At 43.2% G+C, this 24,464-nt stretch overlaps 1 pseudogene; it reads left to right on the top strand.

Moving 5' to 3' along the window:
• The first annotated feature begins 23,558 nt into the window (after nt 1–23,558).
• LOC118666715 lies at nt 23,559–23,678 on the top strand (annotated as a pseudogene).
• Nucleotides 23,679–24,464: the final 786 nt, after the last annotated feature.

Consider the following 24,464-nt stretch of genomic DNA (forward strand, 5'->3'; position numbering starts at 1 on the left):
CACTGCTGCCAATGCCACTTCCACGTGCTGACAGCGCTGGCCCCACTCACACCTGTTGAGGGCACAGAGCGATTTGGGCCAGCAGCATTTGCGAGCAGTGGCTCCAGCACCGGCAGCGGGTGCAAGCGGCAGCTCAGGCCCTGGCAGCAGGTGTGAGCACTGAGTGGGACCTTGGTACGAGGAGCAAAGAATTTTCAGTAACCACCAGAGGCTCCCCTGATGACAGCGTCCAGTGCCCTGCTTTTGAATGGTGCCCCTGCTTACATGCTCCTTCATCCTGCCGCGGCTGATGCCTACCATGTTCCACACTCTGCTGCCTGCTGCCGACACCTGCCATGTTCTGAGTGCCTCCCCTGGTAGTCAGCACACGTCATAGCAACCGGCTGTTTGGTTGTTCTGCCATTTGGTCTATTTGCATACTAGGGTTTTATATATATAGATTCTTGAAAAACATACTAGATCATTAACACACATGTTTATCATGATGTGTACTACTTAATAAATATAACAAACAATAATGCTTAAATTTTATCATCACAGAATTCAGTGTTTAGAATAAAAATCAATGAGGTAATCTTTTATCTCTTTTATATCTCACTTCTACATTTTAATTGCAAATTTAAATAGTACTTTTTAACTAAAAATATGTATTTCTGTAACAAAACAGAGATGCTTCTCTCTCCACTCCTATCTCCACTCATTCTGTCATATCTTTGGTATGGCTGTAGATTTCATCTATATTTATACATTTCAAAATTTATATTTTATAAGATAGGATTAAAGAACTTGAGAGTAATGAGGTACACAAAGCAAACTGGCTACTTGATTTTTCCACTGGGATTTGTTGAAAAATTTGCTGAAATACTCTATTTTATATGCCAATCTGCATCACTTGTTTATATTCTCTACCAGTTGACAGAATGAATTCGAGTTAGCTGTTGGAGATTTTGGATTGTTAACCTGTTTTATTTTAACAATAGAGGCCCAGTTCACAAATTCATACACTGGTGGGGTCCCTCAGCCTGGCCTGTGATCGGGGCTGATCAGGACTGCGGGAGATTGGCTGGGAGGAGGGGCCACAGGTGGTTGGCTGTCCTGGGGGGAGGGATCACGAGAGGTAGGCCAGCCGGCCAGGGAGGTGGGACCAGAGACAGAAGGTTGGCTGTGGGATCGCACTGACCACCAGGGATCAGCTCCTGCATTGAGTGTCTACCCCCTGGTGGTCAATGCGCATCATAGCGACTGGTCGACTGGTCATTCGGTTTTTCGGTTGCTTAGACTTTTATATATATAGATAAGTTGAGAGTCAGGTTAAGTGGATACTCAAAATCATACAGAGAACTAATGGCATATAAGGGAGTAAGACTGAGTATTCTTAATACCTTGTTTAGTGCATTTTTCTCTAATCTCCAATGGTTCTCATGCCATGAATAGGCAAGCTGAATTTTCACATCATATGTCTTTTATGTTTCATTACAACATCAAATTCATGAAAAATTTAGTTTTTCTACTAATCTAAAATATATTCCAACCCTCACAAAAATGTAGAAAGAAAATATGTTCTCCTTCACAAATGTATCCAGTATTGAAATGGCCAAATCTATGTGTTAATTTAGCCAGCTATTTGGTCAGATACTAAATGCTGCTGTAAAGGTTTTCTGTAGATGTGATTAGTATCTATAATCATTTGACTTTATGTAAAGAAGATTATTCTGAAAAATCTGAGTAGACCTGATCCAATCCGACCTGCAGAAGTTGAGAACAATGTACATTTAGGAAAAAATAATAATAAAAACAATGATAATTAAATGGTACGAAAACTAGAATATAGTGACTTTTTTGGTGCTGAAGTTTGTCTGCTAATTCTTTGATTGCAGGTTCATACTTGGTGCACTTCAAGGCCAAGCAAGTGCCACTAACTTCATCTGTTAGCCGGTTTCTTTTGTTCATTTTAATATTATTTAATGCTGAGAACAAAGTCTCACAACAATATGTTGATGAAAAAATTGTTAGCAAAGCCATCACTAGATTTTTTATGTCAGTAAAAGTGTCAGGTATTCTGTTCTAAGCACTCAAAATTTCTTGTTCGTAGTTGCACTCTTCTTCATTATTCAAATGATTTCGTTCCAGATTTTCAAGTTTCGACCTTAAGTCAACAAACACATGAGTCCAAATGCTACCTTGAAAATCTGCAAGTTGCATCTCTAAATCATCAATTTGCATCCATTGGAAATCCTTTCATTCCAAAGTACTGTAAACAACTACATCCGGATACTTAATTATTTTAATGGTCTGTTCTAGGCTTCTAAATTGGTCGAATCTTTGGCTGAACTGTTCAAATAATGAGTTTACTATATTCTGGTACATAAGTACGGACCCCATTATACTCGTCGTAGTGGCCTTCTCGAAATACTTTTTTATCCGAGAAAAATACTTATATGTTTTAGTTTCAATATCTCGCTTGAAAATTTTAAGTTTACTTTCAAAAGATGTGATGTATCCAAACAGAACGTCAATACTTTTGCCAAAACCTTGTAATTTTAAGTTCAGTTCATTCATAAGAACAGAGAGATCTGTAAAAAACATCAAATTGGTGACCCACTCATGATCATTGATCTGAGGAAAGTTTGCCAGATCCTTCTTCTCAATAAATACCATAATTTCTTCAAACCACTCCACAAATCACTCAAGTACTTTACCTCGACTCAGCCATCTCATATTATTGAACATCAGTAGTCCATTGTAGGTTGAATCAGCTTCCTGTAAAAGTGCAGAAAATTCTCGCTTGTGAAGGGGTCGAGAAGCTATAAAATTCACAATTTTTGTTACAACTGACATTAAATCATTCAATTCTGAGAATCCCGATTTGGCACACACACCTCCTGATGGATAATGCAATGAAAAGGTACAAGTGGATGTCTAATGGCTTTCATAAACAATTTCAGGAATCCCACATTTTTTCCCACCATATCTGGTGCCCCATCTGTCATGACTGACACAATTTTAGAGATATCAATGTTTAGGTCACTGAATGTTTTTATAACAACCTTACATATTTCGTTTCCTGATGTACTTATTGGCACTGATTCTAACTTTATCAACTCTTCTCTCATCGTGAGACCATCAGAATATCTAGTAATAATGGCCGCCGAGCATTTGATGTGACATCAGTAGTTTCATCAAGAGAAATCAAAATTTAAGTCTTTTTTTAATTGATGTTTTACGTTTTTGTTAAGATCTATTATTCTGTCTTTGATAGTATTTCTACTGAGTGGTAACTCAGAAATTCTTTTAATAATATCATCTTTATTTTTCATATCACAAAATATAGCTGGTGCACATCTTAGAAATGTTTCCTTAATAAATTCTCTGTCACTGAGGGCTTTTCCATGCTGAGCTATGGAGTGAGCAATACAGTAACTTGCTGATGTTAAATTTGTAGAGCATCTTACAAATTTAATGATGAAATTTGATTGACTTTTATAGAGGTGTAGATGCCTAGAAATGTATTCCTTCCTTTCATTGATACTTTTTTTCAAGAGCTGACAATGATTAGTTTCAAAATGTCTCTTCACATTCCATGCTCTGCTTATTACCATTTCATTACACAGTAAGCACAATGATCTGTTGTTTCTGTCGACAATCCCGTACATCTCGGTCCATATGTCTTGAAAGGGTTGGCTACTGCTACTTCCACTTCCTTTATCATTCAATCTTGCTTTTTTACTTTTTTCTGATTTTCCATCACAAGCCTGCAAAAATAAGTAAATGTAAATCACAGCATTTTTTATAAAAGGTGATAGGTTTCTTACCTATTAACTTTTTGCATTGTTGTTGCACTGACTCCAGGTGCAAAACAATTCAAAGATAGTATGTATAACCAACAAATATATGGTGCTGTAATCAATTATCCGACACGCAGAATGTCTCATCGACACTGTTGCACTGTATATCTTTTTCTTCTAACCCTCCCACTCCTGTCTCTTAACGAACATGGCGATCAAGTGCGTCCATTTGCTGAATACACCCGAACGCACGGGAAGCTTAACCGAGGCACATGCTGACAATAACGAGGCCGTTTCCAGAATTGGGCATTTTGTCACTCGAGTAAAAATAAAATGTCATGAGTAAAGATTGATCTCTTTATAGTGCAATTCTTTTTTTTATTTATTTTTTTAAATATATTTTATTGATTTTTTACAGAGAGGAAGGGAGAGAGATAGAGAGTTAGAAACATCGATGAGAGAGAAACATCGATCAGCTGCCTCCTGCACATCTCCCACTGGGGATATGCCCGCAACCCAGGTACATGCCCTTGACCGGAATCAAACCTGGGACCTCTCAGTCCGCAGGCCGACGCTCTATCCACTGAGCCAAACCGGTTTCGGCTATAGTGCAATTCTTAACCTTTTTATATTAATGTCAATATTGGAACAATGTATCTTGGATGTTTTCACTATGTATCTTTGCTATGCAATACTGATGTATAGGTTTACATCGGTTTTAGAATTGCATTATTGATCATGAGTAACGTGAGTAATAATATTACTCGAGTGATGCCCAACTCTGGCCGTTGCGAGAGACAAATATTTGAATCATGCAATTTTTTGTCTCTGTTGATGCATGTCACCCAAAATTAGTTCGCATGTCACCTCTGACACGGGCATCATAGGTTCGCCATCACTGACCTAGTCACTGGCCCAGTCCATTACATATGCTAATTCCTTAAAGTATATAAATAATCCTATCTAATAATAGACAAACATGGTAATTAACCATACCTTCGACATGCTTCCCATTGGCTAATCAGGGTGATATGCAAATTAACTGCCAACCAAGATGGCGGCAGCCAGGCAGCTGAAGCGAACAGAAGGCTTGCTTGCTCCAGTGAAGGAGGAAGACAAGGTTACCCACCTGCCGCTGCTGGGCTCTGAGCTTGCATTCTAAGAAACAATGTTGCAATTATAGAAACTAAACAAACCCCATGCTTTCAGCCAGCCGGCCTAGCTGGAGTTGCAACAGTGTTTCAATTATAGAAGTCAGACAAACTCAGACACCTGCACTCAGCAGCCGAGGTCTCAGAGCTGGAGCCGAGCCTCAGAGCTAAAGCTGGCTCTCAGCTCCAGTGACAGCCATATAAGGTAAATAAATCCCAGAATTAAAAAAAAGAAAAAAAGGAGAGGCTGGGAGCTTCAGTCACCCGCCAGCCTGAAAACGGCCCTCAGCCCCTCACCCAGACTGGCCAGGAACCCCAGTGGGACACCACTCTGAAGGGGGTGTGACCAGCTGCAAACAGCCATCATCCTCTCATCCAGGCTGGCCAGGCACCCAAGCGAGACCCCCACCCTGATCCAGGACACCCTTCAGGGCAAACCAGCTGGCCCCCACCCGTGCACCAGGCCTTTATCCTATATAGTAAAAGTGTAATATGCCTCCCAGCACTGGGATCAGTGGAGCTGCGAGGTCTCCTGGCACCGGGATCAGCGGAGCCGCGAGGCCTCCTGGCCCCTGGAGCAGCGTGACAGGGGGCAGCACCCAAACCGCCTGATCGCCCTGCAGCTCTGTGTGTGACAGGGGGTGGGGCCACAACCTCCCTATCCGCCCTGCTCTGTTCATGAAAGGGGAAGGTGCCCCAACCCCCTGATCAGTCCTGCTCTGTGCCTGATAGGGGGGAGCTCCCCAACCCCCTGATTGGCCCTGTTCTGTGTGTGACAAGGTGCGGTGCCCCAATCCCCCCATGGGCCCTGCTCTGTGTGTGACGGGGTGAAGCCACAACCTCCTCATTGGCCCTGCCCTGAGTGTGACAGGGGGGAGTGCCCCAACCTCCTGATTGTCCCTGCTCTGTGTGTGACAGGGGGCGGTGCTCCAACTCCCCTATTGGCCCTACTCTGTGCGTGACAGGGGGGAGCTCCCCAGTCTGCTGATGGGCCCTGCTCTGTGCATGACAGGAGGCAGTGCCCCAACCCCCTGATCGGCCCTGCTTTGAGCCCGACCAGGGGCTGCACCTAGGATTGGGCCTGCCCTCTGCCACCTGGGAGCGGGCCTAAGCCAGCTGGTCGTTATCTCCTGAGGGTTCCCAGACTGAGAGGGCACAAGTGGGGCTGAGGGACACCCTCCACCCCCCAGTGCACAAATTTTTGTGCACCAGGCCTCTAGTCATAGATAATAACTGTACCTATAATCCTATCTAATAAAAGAGAAACATGCAAATTGACCATAACCGCGACAGCCTTCCCATTGGCTAATCAGAAAGATATGCAAATTAATGGCCAACCAAGATGGCGGCTGGAAGTCACGCAGCTGAATCGAACAGGAGGCTTGCTTGCTCCAGTGACGGAGGAAGCCAACGTTCCCGGCCTGCCGCTGCCGGCCTCTGAGCTGTACTCTAAGCAACTATGTTGCAATTATAGAAGCTAAACAAGCTCCAGAGACCTGCTTTCAGCCAGCTTCAGCCTCAGAGCTTAGAGCTGCAGTTATGGCAACAGAGTTTCAATTATAGAAGCCAAACAAACCTAAAAACCTGCTTTCAGCCAGCTTCAGCCTCAGAGCTTAGAGCTGCTGTGATGGCAACAGAGTTTCAATTATAGAAGCCAAACAGACCCAGAAACTTGCTTTTAGCCCTCAGAGCTGGAGCCGGCTCTCAGCTCCAGTGACAGCTACAGAAGGTAAATAAATCCCAGAATTAAAAAAAAAGAAAAAAAGGAGAGGCTGGGAGCTGAAGTTGCCCTCCATCCTGAAAATGGCTCTCAGGCCCTCACCCAGACTGGCCAGGCACCCCAGTGGGGACCCGCACCCTGAAGGGGGTGTGACCAGCTTTAATCAGCCTTCATCCCATCATCCAGGCTGGCCAGGCATCCAAGCAGGACCCCCAGCCTCATCCTGGACACTTTCAGGGCAAACCAGCCAGCCCCCACCCGTGCACCAGGCTTCTATTTTATACTACAGGCAGGGCGGGACAGCGCGAGCTGCCGTCCGGGCCCCATGTGCAGCCCTGGGCAGCAGGGCATAAGCCCCGCCCCCAGCCGGGACCCCTGTGTGCCACTTGAGCCCCCAGCCAGGACCCCCATGCCACCTAAGCCCCGCACTGCTAAGCCTCGCCCCCAGCCAGCACCCTATGACTATTGGAGAGCAAGAAAGTGCCACTGGGCCCTGGGTCACTGTGGTGATCTGGCCATTGGTAAGTAGAAAAGTGAGGCCTGTAGGCAGCCCCCAGCTGTGCCTGATCTGGGAGCAGGAAAGCAAGCCTAGCCTGTGGGCAGCCCCCAGCTGCGCTTTATCCCTGGTCGCCATGAGGATCCGGGAGCAGGAAAGCAAGCCTGGCCTGTGGGCAGCCCCAAACTTTACCTGCTCCCCAGTTGCCATGGTGATCCTGGAGCAGGAGAGCAAGCCCGGCCTGTGGGCAGCTCCAAGCTGGGCCTGCTCCCTGGTCGCCATGGCGATCTGGGAGCAGGAAAGCCCGGCTTGCAAGCAGCACCCCCAATCCTGGCCATGTCTCAAGGGAGAATACAACATGCAGTGGAGGCCAGGAGCCTGAGAGATCAACACAGAGGGGCTCCTGCTCCAAGCCTCCATGGTGTGGCTGGGGGCAGGTCCCCAGCAGACACAGACACAAACACACACGCACACACAGTGCCTGCTCTGAGCCTCCAATGTGGCTGGGGTCAGACCCCCAGTGGGGACACACACACACACACACACACACACACACACACACACACACGGGACGCCTGCTCCAAGCCTTTGCTGCCAGACTGTGGCCATCAGTAGGACATCCACTGAGGGCTCCCGGACTGTTAGAGGGGCAGGCTGGGCTGAGGGAACTCCACACCTCAGTGCACGAATTTCGTGCACCGAGCCTCTAGTAATATATAATTACATGCTTGTATATATCTCGTACTGAAACTCCCATGAAAGTAAATACTTGGTACAATAAGTGGAAAATATTTTTTCTTTTCTGAATTGGTGTACATATAAATAAATGATTTATTTTTAAAACAATTTATTTCTATTGAATTTGTCATATTACATTTTTATTTTTCTAATATATTTAAATGTATTAATATTGATGAATAAGTCTATATCATAACATAGATATTTAATATCTATTTTATCTCTTTTGTTAGGAAATGTATCTCATTGTCATGAATAAAGTAGACTAGCATTCTTGGTTATAGAAATATATACAGAAAAGGAAAAGACTATTTAAAAGTAATATTTATAGGAGTGTACATTTCTATAGTCTGTTCTCAGTTGTTGAAGCAGAATCTTGTTAAATCTCCCAGACCATTATGAATCCCTAATTTTAAATATCTAGTGCTATAAATAATGAAATAGTAATGTCTTGCAAGGATTATATTGACTACAGAATTTCTTTGAAGTTAAGATTTAGCATACAGGTTACTTAGTTCCTGTTCTTCCATTAATGAAAATTCTTATGTATTTTTTGAGGAGATGAAGATGTTAAATTTTTTCCTAGAGACAATTCAATTATATAACTTTTTAATGATCAATTGTCCTACAGGGGTAATGACAATGACAGCATCGTTACCACACACACACATACACAAACCTCCTTTATGGTTATGAGAAGGAAAAATACAGAGCAAGTATTTTTATATAGAGCTTTTTAAAGATCTCAATGTCGGATTGGTTCCAAACTATTGAATATATGACTCCAAATTAAATATTTCCTATATTCATGGTTGAAAGAACATATGACAAATAAAAGCTTAGATGTACAATCAAGTCTTTACACCACCATTATTTGAATTTTCAAAGTTGACTGCATACTGAAGTCAGGTAATACCAAGGGGACAGGTGTGCAGATGATTCTGATTCATGATGCATATAACTCAAGGTTCACTTGTGCATATCAGACCTTGTTATGCTATTTATAAAAAATGTTATGAGACAGCAAAATATTTAGGTAAACAAAGTATATGCAATCAAGGGTATTACAGGGCAATTGACTCACGTCAGGAGACGTAACCTAGATTTAGATAGGAGGTAGTTTTGAATTGAGGACTTCAGATCTATGGAGCTTTAAAAATATACATAAGCAATTTCATAAGCAATAGTAATGTCTAATTTATTTTGCATTTCAAAAACATCAAAATAAGTTCTCTGGAATCCTTTAGGTAATCCTAGAGACAGCAAAATATTTAAAGTATAAACATTAAAATGCTTGAGTGAACATTACTTTTTAAATATAATTTGTCTTGAACCTAAATCCTGGCCAAAGTGAAAAAAAAAAACAACCTACCAGTATGTGGGAATTTGGCTCTACTCTTGGTTCCCCAAATTCATGTGTTAGTCTTCATGTTTTTAGTTCTAAAAACCTAAGTTTTCTACATAACTACTCATTCTGCACTTTAGTTATTCCTGTTTATTCAGGTGGAACCATATGAATTCTAATATGTGGTTGATGATTTCTTCACTGACTGGTTCCCTGACAAAGTTTGGCTTTCTGGTTTTCACAATATGCATCCCTTAATGGGTCAATAATTGTTTCTCCTATAAGGAATAGTAATCCATCCTATGTTGCTATTAAAGCAAGAATTATAAACATCGAGTTGGAGATTTACTATTTAGGGTTTACAATTTTTACTGAAAAGGATTCCCATGTCGCTTCTGATGTTTAATAAAGCCTACTCTGGCAAAGGAAGGAGTCCCTAGGCCAATATCACAGTCTTTACAGCTTACTCCAAGAGACTTGTTCAATGAATTTCTTGGCCTCACCTAATGTGGTTATTGGGGAGTAAGTTCTTCCTGCAGGTGGCACAGTTTTAGCAGGAAACTTGTTGTTAGGGTAAGTTTGGTGACCTAGCAATTATTTTAAACTTTGAATTATACTCTGTTATATTCAGTCTTTGGATTCTTTAAATATAATTCTCTACTATAGAGAAGGTTTCTAGTCTACTTAGGTTCTACTAAATATTCGGTAATAATTAAAGCCAAATATCTTATCTAAATACTAGAGGCCCAGTTCATGCATGGGGAGGGTCCCTAGGCCTGGCCGGTGATCAGGGCCGATTGTGGCCTTCTGGCTGCTGGCTGGGGCCTTCCTTTGTTCGGTGCTGCCCCCTGGTGGTCAGTGTACATCATAGAGAGTGATCAAACTCCTGGTCTCCGGTTGAACTCCTGAGGGGACACTTAGCATATTAGGCTTTTATATATATACTAAAGGCCCGGTGCACAAAAATTTGTGCATTCGGGGGGGGGAGGGGTGGGTCCCTCAGCCCAGCCTGTGCCCTCTTGCAGTCTGGGACCCCTCGGGAGAAAATGCCCTGCTGGCTTAGGCCTGCTCCTGGGTGGCAGAGGGCAGGCCCAATCCCTAGGTGCAGCCCCTGGTTGGGCTCAGAGCAGGGCCGCTTGGGGAGTTGGGGCACCACCCCCTGTCATGCACAGAGCAGGGCGGATCAGGAGGTTGTGATGCCACCCTCAGTCACGCTCAGGGTAGGGCCGATTGGGGGGTTGGGGCACCGCCCCCTGTCACACTCAAGGCAGGGTTGATGGGGAGGTTGCGGCACCACCACCTGTCATGCACAGAGCAGGGCCAATCAGGGGGTTGGGGCGCTGCCCCCTGTCACACACAGAGCAGGGCCCATCAGGGCGTTGAGGAGCTCCCCTCTGTCACCCACAGAGCAGGGCTGATCAAGGGGTTGGGGAGCCGCCACTCTCACACTCAGGGCAGGGCCGATGGGGAGGTTATGGCTCTATCCCATCACACAGAGAGCAGGGCCCGTGGGGGGAGGGGGGGTTGAGGTGCCGCCCTCTATCACCCACAGAGCAGGGCCCATCAGGGCATTGAGGAGCTCCCCTCTGTCACCCACAGAGCAGGGCTGATCAAGGGGTTGGGGAGCCGCCTCTCTCACACTCAGGGCAGGTCCGATGGGGAGGTTATGGCTCTACCCTGTCACACACAGAGCAGGGCCGACCAGGGGGTTGGGGCGCCACACCCTGTCACACACAGAGCCACAGGGTGATCAGGAGGTTGGGGCACCTTCCCCTGTCACGAACAGAGCAGGGTGGATAGGTAGGTTGTGGCCCCGCCCCCTGTCACACACAGAGCCACAGGGCGATCAGGGGGTTTGGATGCTCCCTCCTGTCATGCTGATCCTGGTGCCGGGAGGCCTCTCGGCTCTGCTGATCCCGGTGCTGGGAGGCCTCTCGGCTCCTGTGATCCCAGTGCTGGGAGGCATATTACCCTTTTACTATATAGGATAGAGGCCTGGTGCATGTGTGGGGCTGGCTGGTTTGCCCTGAAGGGTTTCCTGGATCAGGGTGGGGGTCCCTACTGGGGTGCGTGGCCAACCTGGGTGAGGGGATATTGGCTGTTTGCAGTTGGTCACGCACCCTTCAGGGTCGGGGTCCCCACTGGGGTGCCTGGCCAGTTTGAGTGAGGGGCTGAAGGCTGAAGCTCCCAACTGCTCTTTTTTTTCTTTCTTTTTTTTCATTCTGGGCCAGCTTTAGCTCTGTCTCCAGCTCTGAGGCTTCCGCTGCTGAAAGCAGGTATCTGGTTTGTTTGGGTTCTATAATCGAAACAATGTATAACTCCAGCTCTAAGATCCCAGCTCGCTGAAAGCAGGTTTCTGGGGTTTTGTTTAGCTTCTATATTTGTTACAATGTTTCAAACTGCCAGCTCAGAGGCCGGCAAGGCAGGCGGGGAACGATGGTTTCCTCCGTCACTGAAGCAAGCAAGCCTCATGTTAGTTTCAAGCTGCCTGGCTGCCGGCCGCAATCTTGGCTGGCAGTTAATTTGCATATCGCCCTGATTAGCCAATGGGAAGGGTAGCGGTCATACACTAATTACCATGTTTCTCTTTTATTAGATAGGATAGACTAGAGGCCCAGTGCAGGAAATTTATGCACAGGTGTGGTCCCTAGGCCTGCCCAGCAATCGAAGTGCAAGCATCTGGCATGGAAGTGCAGGTCCCAGCTGACCTCTGGGCCCTGGGCAGCACCTGGACCCCTACGCATTACCTTCTGCCTGAGTCACGACACCAGAATCCCCACATGGAGATGCAGTGAGCACAGATGGATGCTGCAGGCCAGGGCGCAGTGTGGGCCTCTGGGCCGCCCAGTGGCGCCTTACAGAAGCTAACTGGCCTTGCAGACTGGCTCCTGTGCGAACCCAGGGGGAGCCCGACCAGCCCCTGTTTTCCTGGCGGCTGTGGCCCGACTCACCCGGAAGAGTGAGTGCGGGGTGGGCTCCTCACAGGCACCTGGCACCTGAGCACCAGCTGACAGAGCCGCATTGCCAATGCCCCTGGTGGTCAGCACACATCATAGCGAATGGTTGAACTCCTTGTCTCCCAGTTGAATAACCACCTGAGGTGACAATTTGTAAAAGGGTACTGATTCCTATTTCCAAGCCACTGGCCTCAGTGACTGAAGTAATTTTTCCCTTATAAGAATTTTTTGGTGAAGTTTTTAGAGTTCTTTATATAAGTATCATGTCATCTGCAAATGTTAAAAGTTTTACTACTTCCTTTCGAATTTGGATGCCATTTACTTCTTCTTCTTGGCTGGTTGGTGTGACCAGGCCTTCCAGTGCTATGTTGAATAAGAGTGATGAAAGTGGACATCCCTATCATGTTCCTGAGCTTATGGAAAAGACTTTTACTTTTTCCCTTATGAGTGTGTTAGCTGTATTTTTGTCATATATGGCCTTTTATGTTGAGACTAGAGGCCCGGTGCATGAAATTCATGCACAGGTAGGGTCCCTAGGCTTGGCCGGCAATCAGGGTCGATCTGTGGGGCAACTGGCAGGGTGATCGAGGCCCCCACTCAAACTCGCCTTCGCTGGCCTGGTGCTGCCTATTCGCCGTCCCCCTGCCCCCATGCCACTGCTGCCAGTTGGGGGCTGGGGGCTGGGGGCAGCTCCTGCATTGAGTGTCTGATCCCTGGTGTTCAGTGTGCATCATAGCAACCAGTCATTCTGCTGTTCGGTCAATTTGCATATTAGAATTTTATATAGATGATATGCTCCCTCTATTCTCACTTTGATGAGAGTTTTATCATAAATTCATGCTGGATTTTTTTAAATGCTTTTCTACATAAATTCATATGACATGATATTTACATTATAATATGCTATTTTTTATCTTTCATTCTGTTTATGTGATATGTACCACATTAATTTATTTGTGACTATTGTACCAACCATGCATCCCAGGAATAAATCTCAATTTATCATAGTTTATGACCTTTGTAATATATTGCTAGATCCGGTTTGCTAATATTTTGTTGAGGATTTTTATATCTATGTTCATCAGAGATATCAGGCTATAATTATTTTTTTGCATTGTCTTTACTTGACTTTGGAATTATGATAATGTTGGCCTCATAAAATGAACTTGGGAGTCATCCTTCCTCTTGAATTTGTTGTAATATTTTCAGAATGATAGGTATTGGTTCTTCTTCAAATGTTTGATAAAACTAACCTGTGAAGCCATCCAGTTCAGGAATATTATTTGTTGGGAGGTTTTTAATTACTGTTTATATTTCATAAGCTGTATTTGTACTGTTCAAATTTTCTGTTTCTTCTTGATTCAGTTTTGGAAGATTGTATGTTTTTAGAAATGTATCCATTTCTTTTAGATTGTCCATGTTGTTGGCATATGGTTGATCATAATATTTTCTTATAATTTTTTTGACATTTCTGTGGTGTCTATTGTTACTTCTAATATTACTTGTTTTTACTTATTTGGCTCTTCTATAAATTTTTCTTGATGAGTCTGGTTAAAAGTTTATAAAATTTGTTTATTTTTTTCAAAGAATCAGCTCAGCTCTTGTTTTCACTGACGTTTTATATTATTTATTTTGGATTCTATTTTTTATTCCTGCTCTTATCTTTATTATTTCCTTCCAATCACTTTGGGCTTTATTTGTTTTGTTTTTAGTTTCTGCATGTGTAAGTTTAGTTTGTTTATTTGAGATTTTTCATCTTTCTAGCAGTAAGACTGTAATACTATGAATTTTGCTCCTAGGACTGCTTTCAATGCATTCCATAGAGTTGGGGTTCTTGTGTTCTATTTTTTTTTTATTGTTTCAAGGTATATTTTTATTTATTCCTTCATTAACCAATTCATTTTTTAGTAACATGAATTTTAGTCTCCATGTGCTTTTTGGATTTTGTAATTGATTTCTAGTTTCATTCAATTATGGCCAGAGAAGATGCTTGATATGATTTCAAACTTCTCTAACTTATTGAAACTTGTTTTGTGTTGCAACATGTGGTCTATTCTAGAAAATGTTCATGTGAACTTGAAAAGAAAGTGTATTCTGCTGTGTTGGGGAGAAATGGTCTGAAAATATCAATTTAATTTTATCTGATCAAGTGTGTCATTTAAGGCAGCTGTTTTCTTGTTGATTTTCTGTCTAGATCTCTCCATTGGTGTCAATTAATTTTAAAAATACTCTACTATGACTGTATTACTGTTGATCTATTTCTATTCATCGAGACTTGTTTTATATATATTTGGGTATACCTATGTTGGGTGCATAAATGTTTACAAGGGTTATATCCTCTTGTTGGATTGATCCTTTTATCATTATGTAATGTGTGTGTTTTTTTTGTCTCTTATCATAGCCTTTGTTTTAAAGTAATTTTGTCTGATATAAGTATTGCTACCCCAGCTTTTCTTAATTTTTCATATGCATAAAATATCCTTTTTCCTTTCCTTTACTTTCAGTCTGTGTGTTTCTTTTGTTCTGAGGTTGGTCACTTGTAGACAGCATATATAAGTGTCTTCTTTTGTTATCTAATCAGCTAATTTACATCTTTTAATTGGAGCATTGTCATTTAAATTTAAAATGATTATTGATAGGTATGCATTTATTAGCTTTTTATTTTTTATAACTACATTCCTCTTTATTTCTTTCTTCATATTAAAGGAGTCTAATATTTTTTTGTAATATTGATTTGATGGTAATGAACTCTTTTAGATTTTTCTTGTCTTGGAAGCTCATTATTTCTTCCTCATCTATATCCTATCTAATAAAAGAGAAACATGGTAATTAGCCATACCTTTGCTACCCTTCCCATTGGCTAATCAGTGCAGTCTGCAAATTAACTGCCAGCCAAGATGGCCGCCGGCAGCCAGGCAGCTTGAAGCTAACATGAGGCTTGCTTGCTTCACTGACGGAGGACTCCAACATTCCCCGCCTGGCACTGCCGGCCTTTGAGCTTGCAGTTTGAAAGATTGTTACAAATATAGAAGCTAAACAAAACCCCAGAAACCTGCTTTCAGCCAGCCGAGATCTCAGAGCTGGAGTTGAAACAGTGTTTCAATGATAGAACCCAAACAAACCAGATACCTGCTTTCAGCAGCGGAGAACTAAGAGCTGGAGCCAAGCCTCAGAGCTAAAGCTGGCCCAGAATAAAAAAAAAAAAGAAAAAAAGGAGCGGTTGGGAGCTTCAGTCACCCGCCAGCCTGAAAACAGCGATCAGCCACACACCCAGACTGGCCAGGCACCCCAGTGGGGACACCCACCCTGAAGGGGGTGTGACCAGCTGCAAACAGGCATCATCCCCTCATCCAGGCTGGCCAGGCACCCCAGTGGGGACCCCCACCCTGATCCAGGACACCCTTCAGGGCAAACCAGCCAGCCCCCACCCGTGCACCAGGCCTCTATCCTATATAGGAAAAGGGTAATATGCCTCCCAGCACCGGGATCAGCAGAGCCGTGAGGCCTCCCGGCACCGGGATCAGCATGACAGGGGGCAGCGCCCAAACACCCTGATTGCCCTGCGGCTCTGTGTGTGACAGGGGGCGGGGCCACAACCTCCCTATCCACCCTGCTCTGTTTATGACAGGGGAAGGCACCCCAACCTCTGCTCTGTGCCTGATAGGGGGGAGCTCCCCAAACCCCTGATCGCCCTGCAGCTCTGTGTGTGACAGGGTGCGGTGTCCCAACCCCGCCCCCCCCATGGGCCCTCCTTTCTGTGTGATGGGGTAGAGCCATAACCTCCCCATTGGCTTTGCCCTGAGTGTGACAGGGTGCAGCGCCCCAACCCCCTGATCTGCCCTACTCTGTGAGAGCTCCCCAACCCCCTGATCGATCCTGCTCTGTGCATGACAGGGGGTGGCGCCACAACCTCCCCATCGACCCTGCCTTGAGTGGGACGGGGGCGGTGCCCCAACCCCCCAATCCGCCCTACCCTGAGCCTGACTGAGGGTGGCATCGCAACCTCCCCTCCGCCCTGCTCCCTGCATGACAGGAGGCGGTGCCCCAACCCCCCAATCGGCCCTACCCTGAGCGTGACTGAGGGTGGCATCACAACCTCCTGATCCGCCCTGCTCTGTGCATGACAGGGGGTGGCGCCCCAACTCCTCAATCGGCCCTGCTCTGAGCCCAACCAGGGGCTGCACCTAGGGATTGGGCCTGCTCTCTGCCACCCGGGAGCAGGCCTAAGCCAGCAGGTCGTTATCTCCAGAGGGGTCCCAGACTGCGAGAGGGCACAGGCTGGGCTGAGGGACCCCCCCTTCCCCCCGAGTGCACAAATTTTTGTGCACCGGGCCTCTAGTATAAGTATAAAAACCTAAGCAACCATTAAACTGTTCAACCGTTCAACCGGTAGCTATGATGTGCACTGACCACCAGAGGGCAGACGCTCAAGCACAGGCATGGAAACATGGAACAGAATGATGAATCTCAGAGGGAAGAGGGGAGGGGGTGGGCAGGAAGAGATTAACCAAAGATTTTATTTGCATAATAGAGGCCCAGTGCACGGATTTGTGCACCAGTGGTGTCCCTCAGCCTGGCCTGTGGGGATGGGGCTGAAACCGGCAGTCTGACATCCCCCAAGGGGTCCCGGATTGCTAGAGGGTACAGGCCAGGCTGAGGGACCCCACCGGTGCATGAATCTATGCACCGGGCCTCTAGTTTTTTAAAGCAAACCTTGCTGGGTACAGTACTCTTGTTTGTAGGTACTTGATTTTCATCGTGTTGAATATTTTTTAAATCCCTTCTGGCCTAAAATGTTTTTGTTGACAAAGCTCACAGTCTTATGGAAGCCTTGTTGTAGGTAACTAATTTTCTTTCTCTTTCTGCTTTAAAGATTCTATATTTGTCTTTAATCTTTACCATTTTATTATGATGTCTTAGTATGGGCCTTTTTGTTCATCTTGTTTGGGACTATCTGCATTTCCTGGACATGTGTATCTTCCTTTTATACCAGGATAGGTAAGTTTAGAGTCATTACATCTGCAAGTAGATTCCAATCAATCCCCTTCTCTCTCTCTTCTCTTTTTAGTACCTTTATGATGCAGATGTTGTTACACTTCATGGAGTCTCAGAGGTCCATTAGATATCATATTTAAAAATTATTTTTACTTCTCTAATAATCTTCTGAATTACTGATTTCATTCTCTGCTTCATCTATCCTATTGTTTATTTTTTTTGCTACTGTATTATTTACTTCAGATATTGTATTCTTTACTTACAACTGTTTTATTTCTATGTTTTTCATGTCATTTTTATACTTACTATTTCTTTGTTGAAATTCTCCTGAGTTTATCTCTTCTTCCCTGTTTCTTGAGCATCTTTATAACTATTGTTTTTGAACTGTGTATCTGGTAAATTTCTGGCTTCTATTTCATTTAGTTCTTTTTCTGGGGATTTCTAGTGTTTGTTCATGTGGGACATGTTTCTTTGTCACCCCATTTTGGCTGCCTCTCTGTATCTGTTTCTGTCAATTTACTAATTCCCCCAGTCTTAGTAGGGTACTTACATATTAGGCATCCAGTTGAGCTCCAATAAGAAAGTGACTCCTACCACCCAAGCAAGGTGTTCCAGCAATGTCCCTTGCATAGGTTATGTGAGCTCTCCTGTTATAGTTGTGTGGGGAAGCACGAGACTTGGTTGGGAAGTCTGTAAGGAGGATTCTCCGAAAGGTTGGGGGCCTCTAGGGGGACCTTGCTGAAGGCAGCTGCCCCTACCTTGACTTTTCCAAACAAATCTGAGTCCCCCAGTTGTTTTAATGGAATCTCTATGTTTAGTCTTTAAACCCAACCTTGTATAAACATGTGCTTTCTCCAGGATACTTACCCTGCTGATTGTATCTAGAGATTAATTTTAGTTCAAGCTGTTTTTACAATAAAAGCTTAAGGAGGCAGGCAATTGGGGCTGTTTTTGGTGCCTAATGCGAACCAGCCCCTTAGTCTCTTTTCACAGAAATGTGTGTCAGAGTATCTATTCATCCATTGCTTAGGGTCTTTTGGTCAGCCCCGGTATAGTTGAGTCTTGGTTGCTGCTGGCCCATCCATGTGTGGTGTCAATTCATAGGTGGCTTACTGTCAAAATTGACTGTGACCATTGTATGAGCTTCTGTGAGGATGCTGACCACACAAAGCTGAATTTGCCTCAGCTATAGCTGATGCTTTCTGAGATTTCTCTTTGGATGTGCAGCTTATAGAACTTTTGGGCCCTGCTTTGAGGTAGTCTGAAGCTCACCACCAGATGTATTGATTTGGGGCCTCTTGAGAGGGTCTCCAGTACAAGTGAATGTGAGATTCTGCTTATGGCTGGACCTGTGCTACCTGTGCGGTGCTAAAAAGCAATCTACTGTTTGTGGCTGCCTCTGCTGTGCCTGGCTGTGCATGGGTAGGGCCAAGGTGTATACCAAGAATGGTTTCCACCAGCACTGAGCCCAAGGGGAAGATCAGAAAAAGGCCCAAGGTACCCTGAGAGCCACCCCTTCCTGCCTTCTGCCTGCCAGTTGTCTGTTAGGCTCAGTCACTGAAAGAACCCCTGGTGATACTCTAGGTGCATGAGGTAGGTTATCTGTGAGTCACCAGGTAGGGACAACAGGTATTCATTAGAGTGATATAGATTCAAACTTGGTGCCAGCACTGGGTTTGAGGTCACTCAGAAAGATCCCAGGGGACAATAAGTCTAGCTTTCACCTGCCTGGTGCCTGCTGACCTTTGTAGTGGTGTGGAGTCTCAGGGAGTTGTCAGGTAAGGCCAGCAGAGTTCAGCAGGCCTTAATATTTGTCCATGTGAATGGAGGGCTTTGCCCCAGTCAGTGATGTGAGGGAAAAATGGCCCCCACCTCAAAGTCATGCCACTCAGTCTGTCTCTGTTTCTGGCCATATTTCCTTGAGACCTCTAATTCGGCAAGGTAGGGCCACTGGGAGTTGGGAAGGTGAGGCTGTTAGACTTTTTCATGTGGGGGTTGTGCTGATATGTCTCACAGGAACTGGGGTATAGGTCCCAGTCTCTGAGCCACACAACTAGTCTCTGACACTCCCTGACTCTGCTTGTACCTCTATACCAGGTACCCAAGCAACTGACCTATTTGTAGGGCATGAGTTTGGCAGAGTGGGGTGACAGGGAGTTAGGAGGGTGAGGCTATTGCATTCTCCCAGCCTGATGCCATAGAGAGGGATGTGCTTGACCCAGGAAAGATGGTGTCTGTAAACAGTGTAGGATAGGCACTCAGGACAAGGACTCTGGTGACTGTCCTATCAGCTCTCTCTACACGGACACACAACCCAGTCTCTTCCCCAAAAAACTTTAGTTTGCTCTGAGCCATGTTTCCTCTGCTGGAGCCCACTGTGATTAGCTGCAAGTGAGATTTTGTGCATCGGCCCTTTAAAGGGGGTGTCTGGGTTTGGAGAAGACTCCCATCTCTCTCTGGCAGATATAATCCTCACTGATTTTCACAATCTGATGTTACGTGGGCATCTCTTCACAGCTCTGGTGCTCTGGGCTAGGGAGTCTGCCTTGGGGTTGAGACTCTGTGTTCCTCAGGGCGTCCTTACAGCTGAGATGGCCTTCCAGTTTCTCAGCTGCCAAAACTGGGTGTGTGGCCAGCCCTTTTCACCTACCGGCCCTTCCTACCATCTCCATGTAGCTTCTGTAAATCCTTGGTTGTTAGACTCCTGCTCAGCTAGTCTTCTGTTTTTTATTCAGGTTGACTGTTCTATGTTTTAGTTGTAATCCAGTTTGGTCTGGGAGAAGGTGAGTTTAGCTTCTACCTTTACAACCATCTTGGGTTCCAGTGAAGACTTTAATTGACTCCATATTGTACTGATAGCATATAGGAATATGTGTCGTCTATGTCTCAGGCTGTCCTTTTTTTTTTTTTGGGGGGGGGGGTTTATTGGTGTTATATTAAATATATAAATTAACTTAAGATGAGCTGCTACTTTTATGTTAAATATTATTTGAATACATTTAAAATTTCCATGTGTTAAGTCTGCTTTGTGTTTTTATGATTATTTCTAGTTTCCTCATACATGTTTTATACATTTCTTATTAAATATATATATATGCATTTTTTCTTTTTGTTAAGATAAATTGAGACTTTTATTTCATTATTTTCTCCTTCTCCCCTTCCTCTTTATACTCCTCAAACTGCTTTTTTTATTTTTTCTCCATCTTTGCTTTTATATATGAATATGTTTGATCTTATATGTTAATTTTATAATCTGCATGAGCAACTAATTTCCCCCACTTCCCCCCAAAGGGTGCCTGCATTAGAATCCTTGGAATTTATGAATATGTTAGGATAATTAGAAAGAAGAATGGAGGTTGCAGATAGTCTTTAGTTCACCATAAGCTGACCTAAACTTCAGGAGATTATCCTAGTTACACAAGTGGAGCCAGTGTAATTACATGAGTCTGGGCGGAATGGGAGTGGGAAGCAGGATCATCATTATTAGAGTGGTAGGATGTAGGAAAGACTTCAGTTATTGTTTCCAGCTTTGAAGATGGAAGGGGCCACAAGAAAAGGAATGAGGGTGAGTTATAGAAGTGGGAAAGGGCAAAGGAACAGATTTTCTTAGAGTCTCTAGAAGGTATGTACTAGCTAGACCAACACCCTGATTTTAACCTAGTGAGACCCAGAACCATAAGAAAATATATTTTTGTTTTACTAAGATATTATGTTTTGATGATTTGTTACAATAGAAATAGAAACTAATGCACCTGAAATGTATTAAATGTTCTTATTTTTCAATGGTTTTTCTATTGATTATTTTCAGTTTTACAGATATGTAACCATGTCATCTGAAAAGATACCCCAATGCCAATCTGTATGGTTTTTGGTGGTTTGGCTAATATCCTCCCAAATATGATAAAATAAATATAGTAGGTATCCTTGTCTTATTCCTGGATTTAGTTGGAAAGTCTCCGGTATAGCCACAAGAAGTGACTGGCTTTTAGGTGGAAGCACATATATTTTATCATATTAAAAATATTCATCGATTTCTATTTTGTTGAGTGCTTAAAATAAATGCTGTTAATTTTCTTTAAAAGGTTTTTGTGTATTCAGGAACATAATCACATGTATTTTAATCATTCATGCTATTAATAAGATGGTGGGGTACGATTTGCAACTATTTTTATTTTTTAACACTCCCTGATAAAAATTTAAAAATTTTTATTTTGATATTTAAAGATGAGGTCAATCTGCTGTTTTATTTTTTTGGTTTATTTTTATCATATTTTACAGTAACTATTATACTTTCTTTCAAAATTAAATTGAAAAATGGAAAGAAAAAATGGATATTCTATAATGTGGATGAACCTGAAAAACAATATACTAAATAATAAGAAGTTGACACAAAAGACAATATAGTTTATGAATTAATTTATATAAAGTGTTTAATAAAGTCAAATTTCTACAGCCAGAAAATAAATTAGCTTAAAGCTAAGGTGAAAATTAAATTTAGCAACAAATGGGCAGGAAGATCTTATTGGACTGATGAAAATGTCCTACAAGTAGATTGTGGTGATAATAGCACAACTTGGCAATTTACTACAAATCGGTAATCTGTACATCCTATATAATAAAGGCCTAATGTGCTAAGTGTCCAGTTGTCCATTCAACCAATCAAAGCATAATATGCTAATGAAATGCTAAAGCTGCTCAACTGCTCACTATGATGTGCACAGACCACCAGGGGGCAGACGCTCCGACTGGTAAGTTAGCTTGTTTCTGGGGTCCAGCTAATCAGGACTTAGTGAGATGGGCCAGACACGCCCTGGAGTCCACCTGAGGTCCCTCCCTGGCTGGCCAACCTCCGGTGTTCCTTCCTGGCCCCAATCATGCACTGGTTATGTCCCTCTGCCTGGCCTGTGCCCTCTTGCAATCTGGGACCCCTCGGGGGATGTCAGGGAACTGGTTTTGGCCCGATACCACAGGCCAGGCCTAAGGACCTTACTGGTGCATGAATTCATGCACTGGGCCTCTAGTTTAAAATGAATGCGGATTTTATGGTATGAAAATTATACCTCAATAAATGTAAAAAGAGTGAAATATAGTCCTATCTAAACAACATGGCTATATTTAATAGGGGAAGTTTAAATCAGAAGTTTCTTTTTTAATGCTGTGGAATAGTTCAAGTAGTATGAATAGTGTCTGATAGATAAATGTTTGGTAGAATACATAGTGGAAGAATTAGGCCTGGTAATTTATTGTGTGTATCAGGTGTAGGGAGTGGGGTAAACATTATTATATTTTCTCTATTTTTTTTTTCTATGGTGATTGGTCAGTTTGGATTTTCTGTCTCTACTGATGTCAATTTGGTAAGTAATGTATTTCTTTAAAAAAAATTCATCTCATGTAGGTTTTAAGCTGTATTTCTAAAAAGATGCACAAATATTATTTATCTTACAATTTGAAAAAATCTTCTGATAGTTTCCAATTGACTTTTTTAATTTTGTATTTTCTCCCTTTTGCCTTTGTTTAAGTGAGCTAGTAGACTGTCTATATTGTTAATCTTATTTCAAGCAGTTATATTTACATTTGCAAAAGATGTCTTGGTATTAGTTGTTTGAAGTGAATTCTCCTTGGAATACACTGTGCCCTTTCAGTATGCAATTTCAATACAAATGTATATATTTGCTTAATTCTAAAGAGTCCTTGAGTTATAACTTTAATTATCACTATTCCATTGCTTTAATTTTTAATGAATATTATTGCACATATATTGCACCTTCTTTTCCTGTATTGCATAACTATGACTTTCTCTTGAAAGTTGTTATCCACTTTGTATCCTTTTCTATTATTGTCAGTATTACAGATGTCCCTCATTTTCTCCCTTTTGCCCTCCTCTACCAACCCCCACCTCACCTCAGGCCTTCTCCACACTATTGTCATGGATTATGCATATATTATCTTTGGTTAATCTCTTTCTGTCCCCTCCACCCACTTCCTCATTGAGATCTGTTATTCGATTCCTCGTATCCATTCCTCTGAACCTAATTTGTTCATCAGTTTATTGTTCATTAGATTCCTCATATAGTCAAACCTCCATTCTCCAGTTTCCCATCTTGAACAATTTGCTTCTCATCCCAACAACGCTTTCACGCTGATACCTGTATGATCAGTCACATGTCACTCAGACAGCAGACAAAGGAGAAAATGCTTGAGTATCACTTAGTTTGCTGCTAAATCTCATGTTTTAACATCTCAGGAAATTGTGCTGAATATTTTCATTTTCTTTTTTACTTTTGCTGCTGTTTATTATTAAATTTACACATTTGACTGTATATTTCATTTTCTATTTGTTAATTTTTCATTTCCATTTCAAGTTATATTTGATCGCTTCTTGGCCTTTTGGCTAAGATCAAGTGTAGTATCAAGTTATTTTTGTTTTTAAAGTGTTTATTTGTACATTAAACAGTAGATTAGATATGTACTGTTTACTAGTACAAGCAAGATTAAAAAGGGGAATCATTTGGGGATATGGAACAGTTTAATTCAATTTACATTATTTCTAACGGGAAAAATGATTCAATTTTCAAATAGTCTTCTGGGATGAATTAAGTTCCAGAACTGAGGTTCCATTGTATAGATGAGATCATGTGATATTTGTATTTCTCTAAGTGGCTTATTTAATTTAATATAATAGTCTCCAGGTCCATCCATACTGTCCCAAAGGGTAAGATATTCTTCTCTTTTATAGATGCACTAGAGGCCCGGTGCACAAATTCGTGCATGGGTGGGGTCCCTCGGCATGGCTGGTGCTTGGGGCCATCTTGCCCAGTCCCGATAAGGGCTAGCAGGCTGGGGGTAGGGACCGCAGGAGTTTGGCCAGCCATGAGAGATTGGCTGTGGACTTCACTGACCACTAGGGGGAAGCTCCTGCATTGAGTGTCTGCCCCCTGGTGGTCAGTGCATGTCATAAATACCAGTCAACCAGTGGTTTGGTTTACCAGTCATAACAGTTGCTTAGGCTTTTATATGTATAGATAGTATTCCATTGTGTAAATGTGCCACTGCTTTTTACCACTTATCTGCTGATGAGCCCTTGGGCTGTTTCCAGATCTTAGCTACTATGAATAATGCTACTATGAATATAGGGGAGGTGCCATTCAGATTTCAGGGAAGATGGTGGATATGTTCCCCACTCCCAGAGCCAATCATGAGACTGTCTCAGAATATTTCCCTGTCCTTTTCAGAGCCCCTTGTATGCAGTCCAGTCGGATCTGCTGGAATCTGGGAGA

The sequence above is a fragment of the Myotis myotis genome, unplaced genomic scaffold (assembly GCF_014108235.1).
Source record: "Myotis myotis isolate mMyoMyo1 unplaced genomic scaffold, mMyoMyo1.p scaffold_m19_p_11, whole genome shotgun sequence".
NCBI classification, from domain to species: Eukaryota; Metazoa; Chordata; class Mammalia; order Chiroptera; family Vespertilionidae; genus Myotis; species Myotis myotis.